The following is a 19,092-nucleotide window of genomic DNA, read 5'->3' on the forward strand; positions in this document are numbered from 1 at the left end:
TATGACCCTATTTACAGGTAATATTCTAACCAGGCTGCAGTATACAACATGCCAGGAGTACGGTTATCAGTTCTATGTACTGTATCGTTTTAAATATATCAATCTGAGGACAGAATATTGCGTTTTGATCATCACTTGGCCTGAGTGATATAATCTGTTCTTAACTTTTTCCCAGTCTTCCGTAGGTAAACTCATGTTCCTAAAATATCTTTTTTCTTTCTTTGTAGAAGTTATTTATTAGCTCAGTCACCTGGGACCATTTCTGATTCCCTCCCTCAAACCATACCTTTCATGACAATGTTTGAAATTAATGCGGGAAACTGCTAAAAATAGAAGTTCTTCACTTGCACTTTAAACGAATAACGAAATGCTCTAAATATGGCTTTTGCTAGAAGAAACGATCGTAAATATTTATTTTCTCTGTATGCATCCCGCGTTTCCTGAACTGTAAATCACATTATAATAGCGATTAAAAATAAATAACTCTCCGTCTGCATTTGCGCAGCCATAAAGCTGTCGGCTCCCTCTGCTGTTAAGCTCGAGAGCGGCAACACAGCTCGCAAACACAGGAACGCTTCGGGGACGCGCCTTAACCCTACCCGGAAGCGCGCATAAAAATGGCGGAGGGGCCGCCCGACCACCCCCTGCCAGGACGGAAGTGTCACGTAGACCACTTCCGTCCGGAGGTCGACTCGCTGCGCGCGCAGACAGAAGGTGTACGGTGAGTGAACGGGGCCAGAAAAGTAGCGCGCTTGCGCGCACATTTTCGCGCGAAAGCTGTTTTGGGCGCCTTCCCCGCCGGGCGGGGCCTGCTCGAGTAGTGGACAGATGCGGCCGGCAGGAGGCGCGCTGGGTCTGGTTGGCGACGGCGGCGGCTGCGCCATTGGCGGGTAGGAAATGCCGCCAGATGGCGGTTTAGGATTGCGGCTCTACTGAGGTGCGGCCCCCGGCACCGCCGCTTGTTCGTTCCGGCCCGGCTTGGCCCCGGCCCGCCTGGACCCTTCTCCCGTGGCACCGTAGGATTCCCGGGGGCGCTGGCCCAGCTGAGGTAACGCAGTCAGCGCGGGCGGAGGGAGGGGGGCTCCGAGGCTGAGATCCAAGATGGAGGCGCAAGGGGCGGGGGCAGCGGGCCCGCTCTCTCTCCCGCTCGCGCTCTCTGCCTCGCTCGCTCGTTCGCTCACACTCGGGCCGGGCCAGCGGGCGGCAGCCAGAGCGAAAGCGGGGAGGGAGGGAGGGAGCGGGCGGGCGGCTCTCGCCCGAGGAGGTGGCTCCTCCCGGGTGGCGGCCCTCTTTCCCTCCCGGCCCGGCCCTTCTTTTCCCTCCCTGCGGGGCCGGGGTGACAATGGAAGGGCGGCGGCCCCACGGGGCGGCCTCGCCTCCCCGACCCCGCCAGTGCCTTCTCTGGGCCCGGAGCCCGCCGCCGCTGTGCACCCGCCCCCGCGCGGGGCCTGCCCGCCTTCCCTCACTCTCAAGCGCTCTTTCCCCGGCTCGTTCTCGGCCGGGCGGCGGCGCTGAGCGAGAAAACGTCGATCACGCTGCCCTCGCTTTCTCTCCCGGGGGTGGGTGGGTGGGTTGTTTGCCACTGGCGACGCCGTGGATGTGGAGCCGGGAGAGGCAGAGGGCCCACACAGCGGGGACACTGGGATGGGATCGTGAAAACCGGTGGCGGGCGAGAACGTTAGCAGGGCAGCGCCAAGGCGGTGGAAGGCGGAAATGGGGAGGCCATTTGGGGGTAGCGTTGATCCCCGAGGGGGTTGGCCGAGGCGGAATCGGAGAAGATTCCTAAAATAGCGGGACTGAGTTGGACTGAACAGTTGCGGGAGATATCAAGTGTTAGCTCCTGGTTGCAACTCTGGTTCTTGAAGGGGGAAGAGATTTAGAGGCAGATTTCTAGTAAACGCTGGTCAATACTGTAGGGTGATGGGTTGACGCTGGGTACAAGTTGGAGTAAGTGGAGAGTGGCCACTTAGGATGTTTCGCTTTGGTGGAGTGGAATAATTGGTTGGTAGGTGACCAAAGCAGTAAGCGCCAGAAGTTCCATTCTGGTGTTAAAGATCACCTTGGATCTTTGTGTTCCTGCCTGGTGGCATAACTTAAGAATGTTCTACAAGTTGTATTGACTGGAACACAGGTCATCTTGTGCTAGACGGCGTACCCTACAGGAAGACTAGCTGTGACTATGGGACATGCAGCAACTAGTGGATCATATAACAGCAGTAGGGAATGGTAGAATGTGGGGGGTGGGGCGACACACACATATTACCTTCCAGGAATGTTTTCATCACTGATTTGAATAGGCAATGCAGTACTTACTTGAGAGGAAAACATGTGAGTCAAGAGATAGGCCAATAAAAGTTAGCTTTCATTTTTATATAATCTTACAACCGTGTACCAAAGAATAATTTATCTCCTTTATATTATAGAACATTTTGTTCTTGTCCAAAACCAGAACATCAACTCATATACACTATAAACTTATTCACACTTTTTTTTTAGGTAGTGCTCTTCCTAGGGTTGAAATATTGTGTATTGTTAAATAGTCAATACTTTTGAACATGTTGCAGAATCTCAATGAATATTGTGAGTTTTGATGAATAGAATATAGATAAGTGCTTTGCAATTAAGAAGTTGATTGGAATGTTCTCTTTTTGTTCCACTGGAGGAGGAGGATATTTTTAGATTTATTTTCCTTCACCAGAAGGTCCTAAGGTGGGTCACTACAATGTAAAATTCAAAAGTAAAGCAGTTTAATAAAACAAAATACAACCACACCTAGGGTGGGTCCTAAATAAATACATGAAGTGTGATAAGCCAAATTAGTAATACAGAAAAAGCTGTTCATGTAAGAACCAGAATGGTTTCACCCAACTCTTTAACTGTTGACGTTCCTCTGAAAATGATTGAGCAACCACCCATTGGAATAATATAATACATTTAACCTTCTGAAGATTTGCTTAAAATAAAATACTGGGAAATTTGCTTTAATGCAATATTGGACATAGCTCAAGATTCCTAATTAAATTTATTTACAGCTTATTTGTTTAAAACATTTAAACTCTGCTTTTTAGGACAAAAGGTTTTCCCCAATGTTCTGCTCAGAGAAGATCTATTGAAAATAATGGACATATTGGGATCATTAATTTCAAACTTGTTAAATTGGATACAACCTAAAGACCTCACAAGATGACTTACAACCAGCAATTTAAGAGCAGTACAGCGAACAATTATAGAACAGTTAAAACTGAATACCTAGTGAAACCACAACTGGTCAACATAAAAACATTAAGAGAAAAGTTACTGTAAATATGGGAAGGGACCTTAAAGGTAATTAGTCCAGCTGTTGCTAAATATAGGAAATCTGCTGCTACAGGCAGCATACCTGATAGGCTGCTAACCAGCCTCTGCTTAAACTTCTATTAGCTACGTTCTAAGCAGTCTGTTCCACTGTCAGACAGCTTGTACCATTAGGAAGTTGTTCCTGATGATTAATTAAAATCCCATTTCATGTCATCTGCATCCATTGGTTTGGATCCTGCACTCTGGGGCTGCTTCTCCCAATCTGGTGCTCTTCAGAGGTTTTGGACTTCCACCAGGGCCCCAGCCAGCATGATTGGTGGTCAGGGATGATGAGGATGTAGAGTACCTGATGCCTGGCACTTTGATTAGAATATCAACAGGAAAATACAATCAATCAAACCGATAATATTTGATTGTAACATGAGCAAACTATTAGGATTCTACTAGCATCTTACGTAGTCACATTTTGAGCAGATTTGAAGTTCCTGAAATATCTTTAGAGGCATACAATATGCTAGATTGAATGTAACCAGTGTGTGTGTTTGGGCAGCATCAGCTTTAGGGCTGTGGGTGGGTGGGTGGTTGCCGTCCCACAGGGTGCCAAGCTGATGGGGCGCAAAATTGAGAAGATCCATTTAGGGGAGCCAAATTTTGGGCTCGCACAGGGTGCCATGTAATGAAAGATAACCAAAGTCTGCCCTTGGTTTGGGGCCCAGTCAGCTTCTTTGAGAGAAGGGTACAAACTTTGTTGAGTTTGTTGTTCTTATACCTAAAGCAGGCATGTCCAAAGTCCATTTCGGGGTCCCAAGCCTGGGGTAAAATCCTAAAAAAAGCTCAACAACTTCAACTAAAAAAAAAAGGTCACAAATTTTGGTCGGCCCTCATGGCCTTTCACTTCATCAAATCTGCACCTCTGTGAAAAATGTTTGGACACCACTGACCTAAAGGATGCAATTGTAAACTCAAACAAGGATTTTAAACACCCATTTAAACGTGTTAACCTGAATACATATGTGTGTGTATTGCTTGAATTCATTTCAGTAGAGCTTCAGGGTTTTTTCCTGCATTGTGTCAAAAAGTTGCAATCTGGATTTCATTGAAATTATCACTTCACATTGCCATTTATGGAGTTGCATTTCTATTTTCGTTCTCCCCCAACCCTTCAGGTGTGTAGAAGTTGCCTCAGTGAAAGCAGTACTAGATGATTTGGGGCCAGGGTTAGCTGAAATGCAAAATTATCTCTTTGTTGAAACAAAATAAAAAAATTCCTTCCAGTAGCACCTTAGAGACCAACTAAGTTTGTCATTGATATGAGCTTTCGTGTACATGCACTTTGTTGTTACTTAATTTGCTTCCTGTGCAATCCAAAGAACATTAGAAGAGCCCTGTAGACCAAAGGTCTATCTCAGGCACCCCCAAACTTCAGCCCTCCAGATGTTTTGGACTACAATTCCCATCTTCCCCAACCACTGGTCCTGTTAGCTAGGGATCATGGGAGTTGTAGGCCAAAACATCTGAAGGGCTGCAGTTTGGGGATGCCTGGTCTATCTGGTGCAGCATTCGATTCTCATAGTTGGCCAAGAGATGCCTATGGGAAGCCTGCAAGCAGGACCTGAGTGCAATGGCACTCTCCTAGCTTGCAGTTCCCAGTAATTTGTATTCAAAGGCATACTGCCTCCAGCAGTGAAGGTGCAGTGAAGGTACCGGTAGGACAAACTCATTGTTGCTTGTAGCCACATTTAGATGTATGTTCCTGGGTGGGTAAACCATAGTTGAGTAAACTAGGAATAACTGTCAGCCTCATGCTCTTTTCTTATCTCTTCCCATGCCTCTTATCTCACCAATCATGCTTAGCTTATAATACAGTTCTCTTTTGTGTCTAAAATGAGGAACTGTGATTTTAATAATCACTTTATTAACCAGAATATTAAACCATTAGTATTTTGTTAGACTTTTGAGCTGCTGCTATTTGAATAAGCAGCATCATTCAGGGGATTGGCAACTACAATATGGCTTGTTGGTTTCTGGTGGATATACCTGATACTGTTACTTATTTGTCTATCAAGATGTTGCTATACTGTACCACCCTTTGCCAAAATAGTTACAGGCTGTTTTCCATCAAAACAAGGTAATACAAAAACACAATACATAAAATACAAATAAATAAATAATAAATGAGTAATATAATTAGTAAATTCAAACTTGTTAGATCATTTCTTTTACACAGTCTTCTAAAGGAATCTGTTTGGTTCACTTTTTGAACTATATTGTTGAAACACATTATGGGAAAAGAAAATTATATCTATCATAACAACTTGATTTCATTGAATTTTTTAAATAAAAAACAATCTTAAATTTTAACACATACAGTATAATTCAAAAGATATTACATGAGTCAAAAGATATTCAAAAGCAATTACTGGTATAGTGAAACTGGTAACTCAACTTCATGCACAGGAAGAGACACCTATTATCAGATGATCTTGCCTAGTTATTTAGTCAAGGCTTGTGATGTATTATTTGTTTAATGATGATTAGTATTAAAAGAATTGACCAAGACACTAATTAACTATGTAGCTGTTCCCACAACATTATTGTAAAGATGAGGTTACCAGCGATCACCAACCTTCTTGGACACATGGGTGCATTTGGAAATTTGAGAAACTTGTGAGCCCCACCACAAAATGGCTGCCATGGTAAGTGTGCCCAGTCAAAAAGGACAATATATGACACAGATGGGGTCTTAGCCCCAAATACCAAAAAGCAAATATTTGACCCCACTTCACATAGTAAAATACCAATTTCACTGGTGGGGTTCAACTTGCCCATGAAACTGAACACAAGGCTGCAGTCCTTTGCATTCTTATATGCAAGTAAGGTCCATTTAACTTGGTGGGATTTAGGTCTGAGTAAAACTACATAAGATTACTCTGCATTTCTCATCCACCTCTTGGGTGACCAGATGCAAAGTACAGGTCCTGAACAGCATTAGAAATTCCCCAGGTGCCAGGCATGTTTTGCGACAGGTGTGGGTCCAGTTGTGACTACTTGGGAGATCTCTGTATGCCAGGTAGGCAACTGACATTTCCATCTGGCTGGCCCGCCCAGCTTTCTTAAGCAGGTGAGCAGAGGAGCTTATTTATTGTATTTATATCCCACATTTTTCACATGGTTCACCCCCTCCTCAGTTAATCCCTACACTGACCCTGTGAGGTAGATTAGGAGGCTGTGATTGGTCCTAGGTCACCCATTGAGCTTCATGAATGAGTTGGGATTTGAACTCTGATCTTCCAGGTCCTAGTCCGACACTAGAACCACTCCACCACACTAGCTTTCTAGAATACGTCTTCTATGGGGCAGCTATACAAATTAAGTAGGTAAATAAATATGGGGAAAGTAAAACGTCACTTAGACAAGGATCTGAAATATTTTCCTTGAAGCTTGAATTTGTTTTTTTCTGGATTGCTTTATTTGACGTTTTAATGTGTTGTAAACCGCTTTGAGATTTTCTTCCCCTTTAAAATATAAAGCAGTATAGAAATGACAACAGCGGTAATAGTAATAATTATTATTCATTCCAGAAAAAAATGATTCTTAAGACATTTTGTTGTGGCAACTGTAACTGAGGTGCCATTTGGAAATTACCGGTAGCTTATATATCTGAGTTTCTAACACTAGTCCTGAACCTTGGACAGTTGCCTAAGTTCCATGACAAGCAACATCTGCTGAAATTCCCTCTCCTAGAAAGTATTAAAAGTGAAGGAGTCCTGTCTTACTCTATCTTCATCTGTCCCCCTCTTTCCTAAGGCTGGAATCGAAAGCATGCCTACATGCTTGCTTCTGGGTAGACTTATGTATAATTGTTCTGTTCATCCTAGCCACACACAGTCCCCTCTACACAAGCATACTTTTTCTGTGAAGTGACTAGTGATGTTAAATTCTTGAGAATAATCTTTTGGAGAATATTCTCGATTAAAGAGGTATGTACATTTAAAGCTGCTGTGTAGACGACACAGAATTTACAGTTTGTGGAGAATATTCTCCAGAGAATTTTCTAGCAGAGAATATTCTCAAATAATCAGAGAATGTTCTCACCTCACATCTAGCAGTGACAGAGGCACACTAGTTTAACACTGATTCATTTGCTTTTTCTCATCGTCTTTTTCTGTGGGTTCCAAAGCTTGCCCAATCAGAAAGGAAATGGAGCGGGTGCAGACATTGAAGGCTGAACAAGGAGGGACTGGGACCTGAGCAGTCAGAAGAGTAATTGATGAGCAATTCAGCACAGAGGAGAGTAGATCACCTGCTGGGTACCATTGCATGCCTCTGGTGTGCTGTGGTGCTTTTTAACATCATGTTGGCAACTCCAGAAGTTAACTACAAATAAAATGATCGGTTGCATGTTGGCTTGGTCTGGAGATCTGCTTCCACTCAGGGATAATTGTGAAAGTCCTTGATACGCCTTTAAAAAAAATATAGATATTTATTTTGATATGCCTCCATAGGTATGAAACAAGGTTTATACTATGTTGCCATCAGACACCAACTGTATATGCTATTATTATACATTAACAGGTTCACTAACACAACTCCCCCTCCCACCCCAACTCAGCAGCTGATTTGCTGATGCACTTACCTTTATCTGCTAAAAACACTGGCCAGTAAATCCAGAAATGCAGAGATGAAGCCATCAATTGCACTACTTGAAAATTTACCGATAGGTCTTGTCTTTTTTAAAAACTTGAAAAAAGAATCTTTCTACCTCCCTTTCTTCCAGTAGGTCCTTATTCCTGTTGCCTTTATTTTCTTTTCAACCACCTCTCCCCTCTTCCCATTTGCTCTTGCATACTTCTAACTGTACTGCATCTTTATTTTTGCTGTGTGCAGTGAACTGTGCAGTTTACTCTTAACAATTCATTGCAGTAGGTCTTTGCAAGTGCCGGTAAGGTTTTTGCCTATTGCAGGCAGAACTCAAAACCAAAATATGCCACAAGTTAAGTCCAAAGTATGGTACATTGCCATATGTCATATGCCATACATATACAAATAATGCATATACATTCATCCCTTCTGCTGCTCAAGTGTCTTGGTGTAGTTTTGCATCTGTTCTAATGAGCCAGAGAACATGCTGCAACATTGAATGGATGAATCAGGCAAGAGCACAGCCTGACTGTGGTGTAAATAGGTTCACAGGCCCCCTACCTGCTATCCAGTTGTGCTGCAAACCCCAGCTGCTTGCACTATATATGATGAAGCATTCTCCCTTCATTTTAAAAAAAAACCAGAGTGGCTTATATATCAGTAAAAACTTAAGAAAGTACCTGTATGAGGCTTACAGTCTTAAAAAAAGAAAAGGAAAAGGGTGGGGAAGGAAGAGAGGAAAAAGCAAATTCAGGCATAGTTCTTAAAGTTATAGTTGTTTGATCACCTTTGTCCAGGACAGTGGTATCCAAACTTTTTTCAAAGAGGGCCACATTTGATGAAGTTAAGGGCCAACCAAAATTGTTGACCCTTTTTTAGGTTTGAAATTGTTGTGGTTATTTATTTTACCCCGAAGTTGTTGAGCTTTTTTTAGGGTTGAGAGTGTTGAGAGCTTTTTTCTGGGATTGAAGTTGTTGAGGGTTTTTTTAGGATTTTATGGCGGACTGGATTAGACCCTCAAAATGGACTTTGGACATGCCTGGTCCAAGGAGTTAAGGATGATGGCTGTGAAGTTAACCCACTTTGTTTAAATAAGAATTCTAATGGGGCAGGTTAAAAAGAGAGTTGGCCTTGGGCCACCTGATACCTGATCAGCTTAATGGCTGAGCAGGGGTTTGATCTCCAATCCCTCTGTTTCATACTTAACTCTCAGTATCAGAGATCAGAGCTGCATGTACACTGAGTCTAATACTACATGTGAGTACTGGATAGTGTCCTCCACGCTATCATGAATTCACCATAGTAGTGATACTGGTGTTGATAGGATGGTTCTGCAGCTCTGCACCACTAGCTGCTGATGCTCATATTGTGTGCTACATTTACAGTTACAATGCAGCTTAGTGTTTCCCAACCTTGTGCCTCCAGCTGTTTTCGGACTACAATTCCCATCATTCCTGACCACTGGTCTTGCTAGCTAGGGATGATGGGAGTTGTAGTCCCAAAACATCTGGAGGCACAAGGTTGGGAAACATCTTAACATGTTAAATTTCCCCCTTTCTCCAGTTAAAATTAAGCTTCATCTACCATTCCCTTAAAAATAGCCTTTAAAAACCACATGCTGTATCCCACAAACACTATGAAGTTCTATCATGCATTAAATGCTGCAGTGAAACAAACTAAACCTTTTATCTCAGGAAAGGTGGTAATTTAACAAATGCAGATGGCTGTGGTGGGTAAGAATCCTATGTACAGATGTACTTAACATATGTAAGCTGCATATATTTTTTCTAATGTGAAAAAATATATAATGAAAACTAAAAATACCAAACTAATTGATTGTAGACATCTGTTTGATCCTTAGTGTTTACCCCAAAGTAGCAAACTAGTATACTCAAGGTGTATGAACATTTACTTGGTAAATTGGCCTGTTTTAAAGACTGCATTAACATTATAGGATGCAAGGCAAATTTGAGGAAAAAACACTTGCTTGGTGACTTAGTGGATGATGTTTATTACCAAAGTGTTATAGCTAAGGGATAGGGCACATATTTGCATACAAAAGATCCTAGGTTCAAGCCTTGGCATTTCAGGTGGGATTTCTTCTCAGCCTACCAGAAGCCAAAGAGAACTGTTGTCAGCCAGTGCAGAAAATATGGAGCAGAATGAACTAATTGTCTGATCTGATGCAAGGCAAATTCTGTGATATTTCAATTGTTCCTAGCACAGGTACTATGCTTCACAGTTCAATATGAGATGATTGTATCAATTGGGAGGATGCCATGTGCTAGACTATAGCCCTATAATGTAGTTACCCTTACACAGGGAACAGATATCTGTGTGAATCCTGTTTAGTAAAATTCAGAACATACAGTGGTACCTCGCTAGTCGAATGCCTCACAAGATGAATTTTTCGCAAGACGAATGCGTTTTGCGATTTCAATGGAGACTCGCAAGACAAAGTTTCTATGGCCCGCTTCGCAAGACGAATTTTTTCGTCCTATAGGGTGCCTCGCAAGACATTTTTTTTTTTTGTCTTGCGAGGCACCCTATGGGAAACCGCACTTCAATGCGTTCCTATGGGAGCCGCTTTGCAAAATGAATCTTTCGCTATACAAAGTGACTCGCGGGACGAATTAAAAGTACATGGATAGAACTCTTAAGATAACTGGAATTGGCTTCTCTGATTAACCAGCTATTCTGGACTCTATACTTTGCTGTTGCCAGAAGGGGTTGAAGGAGTTAATGCAGGGAGGCTGACATTTTAGCTGTGATTGAATAGCTATTCAATGTTGTAGAGTCAAAAGGCCACTGCTTTACCAAAGAGGAGGACTGTTTTTCAGAAAGCCTTCCTATTAGCAAAGAAAAGATCTTGCAGAATGATTAGTGGGTGCGAGGGGGACACCTTTTTCAGATTTTAAAGTTTCTGATTGAGACAAGTCAAGAAATAATCATTAATTAGAGTGCAGTTGAGACTGTGTGTTGTGAATTTATGTGCTAACACAGGAGGTTTAGGGCATTGGACATGAAGGAAGATTTCCCTTGGCAGTTGTTTATGCCATTTCATTCCTTGGTGTTTTGCTACCTAATACTAAGATATACAAATGTAAGCAGAAACTTCCAGCATCTTAAACAGTGGTCCTCTACTTTTTCTCTAATATATGGAAGGTATCTCATTGTTACACAGGATTTTTCTGTATTTCAAAATCAGGAAAGGATCACCTTTATTAACACTTACATAACATTCAGAAACCCTTGTAAAAATGCTCTAGGTTGAAGCACTGCAACTACAAATGTGCATGATTCTGTAAGAAGTGCAAAACCTGATGGCTGAATGCTGGATGAAAAGGCTGTTCTAATTATTTTTGTTGGCCTGAACCTCTGACTCCTCCCTGCTGTTCTTGTGGGGAGAGAAGGTCTCAAGAGCAGTAGGGGAAGAAAAACTCCTTTTTGTCATTTTGGTATATAATTTTGTATTGCAATTCAGCATTTGTTGAATCAAATTGATATGTTAGTTTCTCCAGACTCTGGATCATATTTCAGGCAATATCTGTTCAGTGTTGCTTATGCTCACATATTACAATCACTGCATTTTAAAAATTTCCTAAAATAAACAATCTGAGGCAGATTATTCTCTTTTACAGATAAAATGCTAGAACAGCGAGAAAGATCAAATTGGTTAGAAATGGTTTTTTCATAAGGGGTTCATGACCCCCAAAGCAGGGTGGATTGATTTACCGTATTTTTCCATGTATAAGACACCCCCTATTTTTGGAGACTCCAAATTAAGAAAACACCCCTTAGCACTATCTGTGTATAAGACAAGCCCCAATTTTAAACCTAATTTTTTGATTAACCCCGCCCCTAGCGTTATACATGGAAAAATACGGTAAATCACAGTTATCTAAATGAGCTAAAAATGATGCTGATTTAAATTGACACTATTCCTAAACAATTCCTAAATCTGAGCACTAAACCATGTCATATATATATATATATATATATATATATATATATATATATATATATATATGATTGATCTACATACAGTATATGTATATGTATGTGTGTGTGTGTATATATATGTCCCAGCCTTTCACCGTAACCGCTGAACCGAATTGCATCAAATTAGGACAAAGGGAGGGAATCTGGCATAATTTCCCCCCCAAAAAACCATACCTTTCATACCTAAAATAATGATTAAACACACAAAAAAGTGGCGCACAAATTAGACATCACCAGCAGAAGCTCTGAAGACTCCAGCAGCATTCAATAGAAAAGCAGACCGCGCTCTGTCACCAGCAAAAGCTCTGAAGGGTGGTGCCAAATAATGACATCAACCGAGCAACAGAAACCACCAAGGTGGCCATTACCAGACAACCCACAGAGTCAGGCCGGGGCCAAGGAATCGAGATATAGGATGGAGGCCTCAGCTCGCATTTAAATACTAGTCCAAGCCAAGGCCGAAAGACTAGGCCCTGCCTCTAAAGCCTACAGACTAGGGCTCGGCTCTACTTTACAGACTAGGCCTCAGCTCTACAGTCTACAAACTAGGCCTCTGTAACGAAAGCTCCTCCCTCTCTATTACTAAAAATGTGACACAGGAATCCAGGGGGGAAACCACCCTCCCTCTTCTCCTGCCGCCTTAAGATAAAACCCTTTTACTTGTGGGTTTCTTAGTAAAGAGAGTCTTCCAGCTTACGTGGCCTGGTATCATGAGAAACTCTAGGCTGTTTGACGGAATAACCTCCTGCCTACAGTGAGAGTCTCACTCAGTTTGATTCCCCACTGCAAAAGTTTGCCCTTTCCACTCTGGCAACTTTGTAGCACCCCAGGTTACCCTCCTAAGCCTCCTCAGTGTAACTCTAAGACACAAACCGTTGCCTCTATTCCCGAGGTAAGTTTTGTCTTCTATTGAGCCACCACTTCTGTGAGATTAGATACCCAGCTGGAATAACTAAGCACATCCACTAACATTTAAGAAAGCTTTATTTTGACTAGATGACTTTTAAATGCGTAATGGTTTCATGTGTACAGGTTCTTAGATCGTATTCTTAGTTTCAATTAACAATGGCTAGATAATATAATTCAATTAAACTCCTCAGAACACTTTAAGATCTCCTACGCCTACCCACACTCTCCCTTGCTCCCACAACCCTCTCAACCAAATTAACTGCCTCCCATTCCTTTTAAACTCCTGGCAGTCCCGCCCCTCAGGAATGGAATGCGTCATTTATCCAGGAGGTTGGGGTTTAACTCTCTGCACCCTGGAGTTCTTTTGCCCACCAGGCCAATCCGTCACAGCCTCTACTCTACTTTAAATACTATCCCGAGTGGAGACCTGGGTGGGGGGTGGGGGGAGCCACAGGGTGGGGAGAGGGGGGGATGGGATACCTCATGGGTCGCTACCGGATGGGAGTAATCACAGGGATGAGACACAACAACGGGGGGGACGGACCACATAGTCCAGGGGGGAACGGACACATCCTCCTCCTTTCCTGGGAAACAAGGACCCTGAGTCAGGCACAGCAAACAATCATAAGAAAACAAAAATAATTAAAACAACAAATCCAAGGACAAAGTTCATACATCCGGAAGAGCATATGACATCAAAACACTAACACAAGTTATGCAACCATTACCATTCAAAACACAAATGAGATCAATACAACCCCCGGCTTCCGGTAGCCGGGGACTGCTTTCGCGGCTGCACAGCCCAGTCGCGGAAACGCTCCCCGGCCTCCGGAAGGCATCGGAGCCGGGACTTCGCTCCGATGCCTTTGCGGAGGCCGGGGACCGCCTCCGCAAAGGCATCGGAGCGAAGTCCCAGCTCCGATGCCTTCCGGAGGCTGGGGCTTTGCTCCGATATCTTTGCGGAGGCCGGGGACCGCTTTCGCGGCTGCAGCCCAGTCGCGGAAACGCTCCCCAGCCTCCGCGAAGGCATCGGAGCAAAGCGGTTAATCCGTTCTAGGGGGTGTTTTTCCTCCTCTAGAACGGATTAATCAACTTCCCATTACTTTCAATGGGAAAGTTCACTTCGGTTTACGAACACTTCGGTTTATGAACAGACTTCTGGAACCAATTGTGTTCGTAAACCGAGGTTCCACTGTATTGTATCTTTTTTACAATGGGCATCCATGACAGTTTAAGGTTAACAGTGCAATCTTGCCTACTAAGAAATAAGTCTCATTGAATTTACTCTCTGCCAAGTGAGTGACTGCATCTTAAGTACGGGAATATAAGAACATATATGGTTAGTTACCTTTCCCCCGATTGTTACTACTTTCTGTTTCACTCTCTCCTACCCTAGTTCCACCCTCTCAAACAAAAAAATGAAATATCCCATGATTGATAAGTAGCTATTTGAGAGACTAGAGCAATTCCATTTTTTCATGTGGCAATGAAATGCCCATGTTTGGTAGGTAGAATGTAAATATTCATATTGTGAGGAATTGTTGGTTTTTTAAAATAGAAAAATCTCATTTAACTTTTTGTATCTGGTAGAGATTGGTTCACTTTAAGCCCTAATGGTTGGGCTAACCTGCTTATATCCAGACATTTTTTTATTAAGCTATTATAAGAGAAGCTTAGTAGTTAGTTGCTAATAATGAACTCAGTCTCTGAGTGCCAATCCTTATGTAGTCAAAACAGCACTGTCCATGCATAAGCAGGAAGGTATAAGCAGGTTTTGAGGAATCCCAAGGGTTGCAGAACTCTTAAAAATACTGCCACAAAAACAACCTGGTGAGAACTGAGGAAACTAAGTACTGTAGCTACATAATGCTGTGTGAACCAGGGGGCAGGGGGCATTGAATTGAGTGGACTGAAAAGAACGCTTGATGTTTTCTGAACCCCCCCTTTTTTTAAAAGCTTTGATTCCAAGGTAAATGAGGTAGTGTGAGCATGATTAACACAGTGCTTATTTTATTTAAGCTCTGCAAACAGATTCTCTACTAATTGCTTAATAAAAATTGGTCATCCAATAATTGTACAGACTGATTTCTCATTGAAGTTCTTAAACTGAAATTCTGAAGCCTTATAATCCATCAAAAAATAAGAGGTGATATTTAAATCCTGACTCCTTTCCCTTCACGCTTGGATGCTCTGGGTTATAGACCAGTTACCTTCTGAGTAGGTCTTTCTGGTATATTGACACTTCCTTCACTACTGAACTGCACAAAATCAAGAATATCATTTCCTCGAGATTAGATGGTGAAAATTTGCAAGAGTACTCGTGCGTAAGAGTTTCCTGGTTACTTGTTAGAACCATTTTAAGAAACTTTGAAAGTATCTATATACACATGACCAGAGTAAATCTTAAAAATGCAAGTAAAACCCACCTTGAACAGATGCCCCGGAAGCAGCTTCCAAAATTATTGGCTGTTAAATAACTTAAAGCTGTATTGAAATCACATTACAATGTATATTATGACGACATACTTGAACATATGGTTTTACCTTATTATCATGCTACCTCTGCCTATTAAAGTTGGATGGGATCAAGGAGACTTTTGCCAGTCTTTTTAGATGATTTAAGAAAAATGTTATGACTTTGGATTTGGTGAAAAATGTAATATCTATGTAGTATTGTCCCATCCTACTACTACATGGTGTAAGTAGGGAGTGGGTGGCACTGTGGTCTAAACCACCGAGCCTCTTGGGCTTGCTGATCAGAAGATTGACAGTTCAGTGCAATGGGATAAGCTCCCATTGCTTTGTCCCAGCTTCTGCAACCTAGCAGCTCGAAAGCATACCAGTGCAAGTAGATAAATAGGCACGGCTGTGGTGAGAAAGTAAGTGGCGTCCATGTCCCTTTTTTTGGATTACAATCCTTTTTTCTTTCTTTTTTGAGGCCCCATTGGCGAAAGCATGCCTTGGGTTACAACCTGTTTTGGGTTACAACCAGACCTCCGGAATGGATTATTGTTGTAAACCAAGGTACCACTGTATTTTACTTTAGTGGATTTCTATTGTATATTGTATCTTTCCCCTGCAGATTGTTTTGGGGCGCCTTTTGAGGGAAGTGATATATAAATTGGATCTAATCTAATTGCAGGTGCTGCTGAAAGTGTCAATACGATATTAGGTGGTATGGCCTTCAGGTAGGAAAGCACCATTTTCCTCTGTCTACAGAATATTGTAATGTTTTTGTCTCAAAATTGGTAAACTTTTTGCACTTTCATGGTGCTCAAAAGTTTTGACAGGCTAAGATAGAGGTTTGTGGAAAGTATTAAATCAATATGATAGCAAGTAATTACTGTATATAATAAATTGACTACATAAGTTGCAATGAATTATTAACGTTTTATTTTATTTTATCAAGAACTTAGGCAAGTTTGCCTTTTTCAGCTGCGCTATTTTTTGTAAGCGTCGAGCCTCTTCCAAATAGTAAAAAGGAAGATAACCCATATAAGATTGGAAAATCTAAATTGTGCGTACATGCTAATTTAAGTAATTTCAATAGACCGATGGAGATGATTCTATATTAATATTGTTATAGTATAAATCTGTAGTATAGTATCTGGTTTACAAATTGAAACCAAAATCAGATTAGCAGCAATCATTATTGATAGTAGAGCAGACTCTTGGATAAAAAAAGTATGGTAGTAATCCAATTACAAAGGAGCTAGAAATGCATCTCATATTTAAAATGGCAAATGCTCTTAAAACTTGGTGTTTGGATAGCTATGGCTGGTGATTTGGTGCATGAAACGGGATAAATTAATGCTTTACCTTCAAAAATTCCTATTTGTATTCAGTTTGATAGTCATCAGAATTCCTTTGGAGATGCTGTTGTTGTTGTTGTTTGGTCATTTAGTCGTGTCCGACTCTTCGTGGCCCCATGGACCATAGCACGCCAGGCACTCCTGTTTTGCACTGCCTCCCACAGTTGGTCAAACTCATGTTCGTAGCTTCGAAAACACTGTCCAACCATCTCTTCTCCTAGTGCCCTCAATCTTTCCCAACATCAGGGTCTTTCCCAAGGATTCTTCTCTTTTCATGAGGTGGCCAAAGTATTGGAGCCTCAGCTTCACGATCTGTCCTTCCAGTGAGCACTCAGGGCTGATTTCCTTAAGAATGGATAGATTTGATCTTCTTGCAGTCCATGGGACTCTCAAGAGTCTCCTCCATCCAGCACCATAATTCAAAAGCATCAATTCTTCGGCGATCAGCCTTCTTTATGGTCCAGCTCTCACTTCCATACAGCAATGATAAAGAATATTCATGCATTCATAGACCCATAATAGAGTCCTAATATTATATAATATTGGCAACAAAAGGTGGGTTGTTTGTTCTTAATTTAAAGATTTATTATTATGCTGCCTAGTTAGTTGGTCTTCTGGTTTTTGAAAAGAAGAAATAAAACTTGTGGTTGAAGCTTGGATAGAGTAGCATTCCAACTCATTGAAGTTTATGTTATGAATATTAACAGCCAAAAATAATTGTCAAGGAATTGGGGCACTGTAATAAATAAGACTAATAGTTTCTTCAGTGCTTCCCAACTTTGCAGAGAGTTTTTGACCCCCTCATTTACTTTACTGCTTGTCATGGATGACTTTATGGAAGCTTTGATAATTAGGGAGGGTTCTGCAATACTGCCTGCTTCAGCAATAACATATTTTCCCAGTGACTGCATGTTTGGATTATTTTAATTTGAGACACACTTGTAGTCTCTTTTGGCATTATGGAAAAATTGGAGAGGGGTCTTGCTCCATGTCGGGTGGGAAAAACACTCTTCCCTTTCTCTAATTTTTCTCACTTGTGTAAACAATTCAGGAAATGATTAGCCTTTCATTTCATGCTAGGCTTGCAAGAATTCTGGAATTCAACAGGAAGGGCAGGGGCGGAGTCTAACTTCCACTCTGGAACAAGCATGGAGACATTTAGAAATACGCAAGAAAGTTGCAAAGTGAAAGTCTTGACATTTTCATGAATCCTCTGTACATGAGAACTTGAAAGGGGTAGAATGGGGTAACTTCAAATAACAGTTGGCTATTTAAGAGACCTTGGAATAGAGGTTTCAAGAGTTAACTTAGTGGAAATGCACCCTAAAGCTAACTTTTTATCTACAGATGAAATTAAAATGGGCTTAGTAAAAATGGTTGAAAATATTGGGCTCCAGCAGATCTGAAATGTAAGACACTGCCTACCTTGGATGAATATTGGTGAAACAAGCCTGTGTTAAGGGATTGCCCTAGTCATTTGCACTAGTCATTCATCATAGATAGATACACTTCTAATTAGTATAAACATGAAATATTCAGCTTACTGTAGAGGATATACTATATTTTTATACTATCTGTGTTAGATGCAGCATTTTATTATGTGGAAACTTTAAAAATTGCACCTCAGACCTAATCATTTTCAGTACAGTTATGTCTTCTGTGTCATGAAAGAGACTGCCCTACTTTATCAAACAATTCATTTCACTTTGATTTTGTACTGGAGAGTAAATGACATTGTGTGTGTGTGTGTGTGTGTGTGTGTGTGTGTGTGTTGTTTTGGGGGTGGGGGGAAATCTTCACAAAATAAGGTGCTTTTTGTCCTAGTTACCAGCGCCTGAGAAGTGAAGCATGATTTGCATATGAGAAAACATCTGCTTGCTTTCATGATGCATTAAAGTCTTGCTTGCTTTGCATGCCTTCCAGCCCCCACACAATAATGACAGATTTTATGTAGGCAAACTGTAGACCAGAATCCACCATGCAAGTAAAAGAACCAAAACAAAATAAAAAACACCAGAAAACAATGAAAGCCTTTAAAAAAAATATTGATTATCTTAAGGTATTGCAGTGTTCTGGTTCTTTGTTAGCCCAACAGTTTACAAGGCTCTGCTTGAGCTAGGAGGAAGGAGGCAATGCTCCTGGTGATAAATGAGCTGAGTAAATATAATCTTTCTACTGAATGTGTTACCCCTAAATTACAGTAAATAGTCCTGCTTATTTTACAAAAGCCAAAGGCAAGTATTAGACTTTTCCAACAACGTTTTGGTCTTGAAGCATTAAGCAAGTATAAAGAGGCAGCTTACATCCCGAATCCAAAGAGTTTAGCAGTATTAAGTAATTGAAATTATAAACTTTTGAACAGATGTATCAAGACTTTGAAAATATGATGTTAGCTAGCCTTCTCAGTCTAAGTCCTATGAACTAGGCTCTT

The 19,092-nt window shown here is 41.5% G+C and overlaps 1 protein-coding gene across 2 annotated transcripts in view; it reads left to right on the top strand.

The window, feature by feature from the left end:
• Nucleotides 1-846: 846 nt before the first annotated feature.
• The window catches only part of STAG1 (STAG1 cohesin complex component), a 112,385-nt gene continuing 94,139 nt past the window's right edge, over nt 847-19,092 (top strand). For both annotated transcript variants that reach the window (XM_088669722.1, XM_035132395.3), the window contains exon 1: nt 847-1,048. The gene's annotated coding sequence lies outside the window, so the exon portion shown is untranslated. The remainder of the gene's footprint in view (nt 1,049-19,092) is intronic.

Source organism: Zootoca vivipara, chromosome 5, assembly GCF_965207765.1.
Source record: "Zootoca vivipara chromosome 5, rZooViv2.hap1.1, whole genome shotgun sequence".
In the NCBI taxonomy this organism is placed as follows: Eukaryota; Metazoa; Chordata; class Lepidosauria; order Squamata; family Lacertidae; genus Zootoca; species Zootoca vivipara.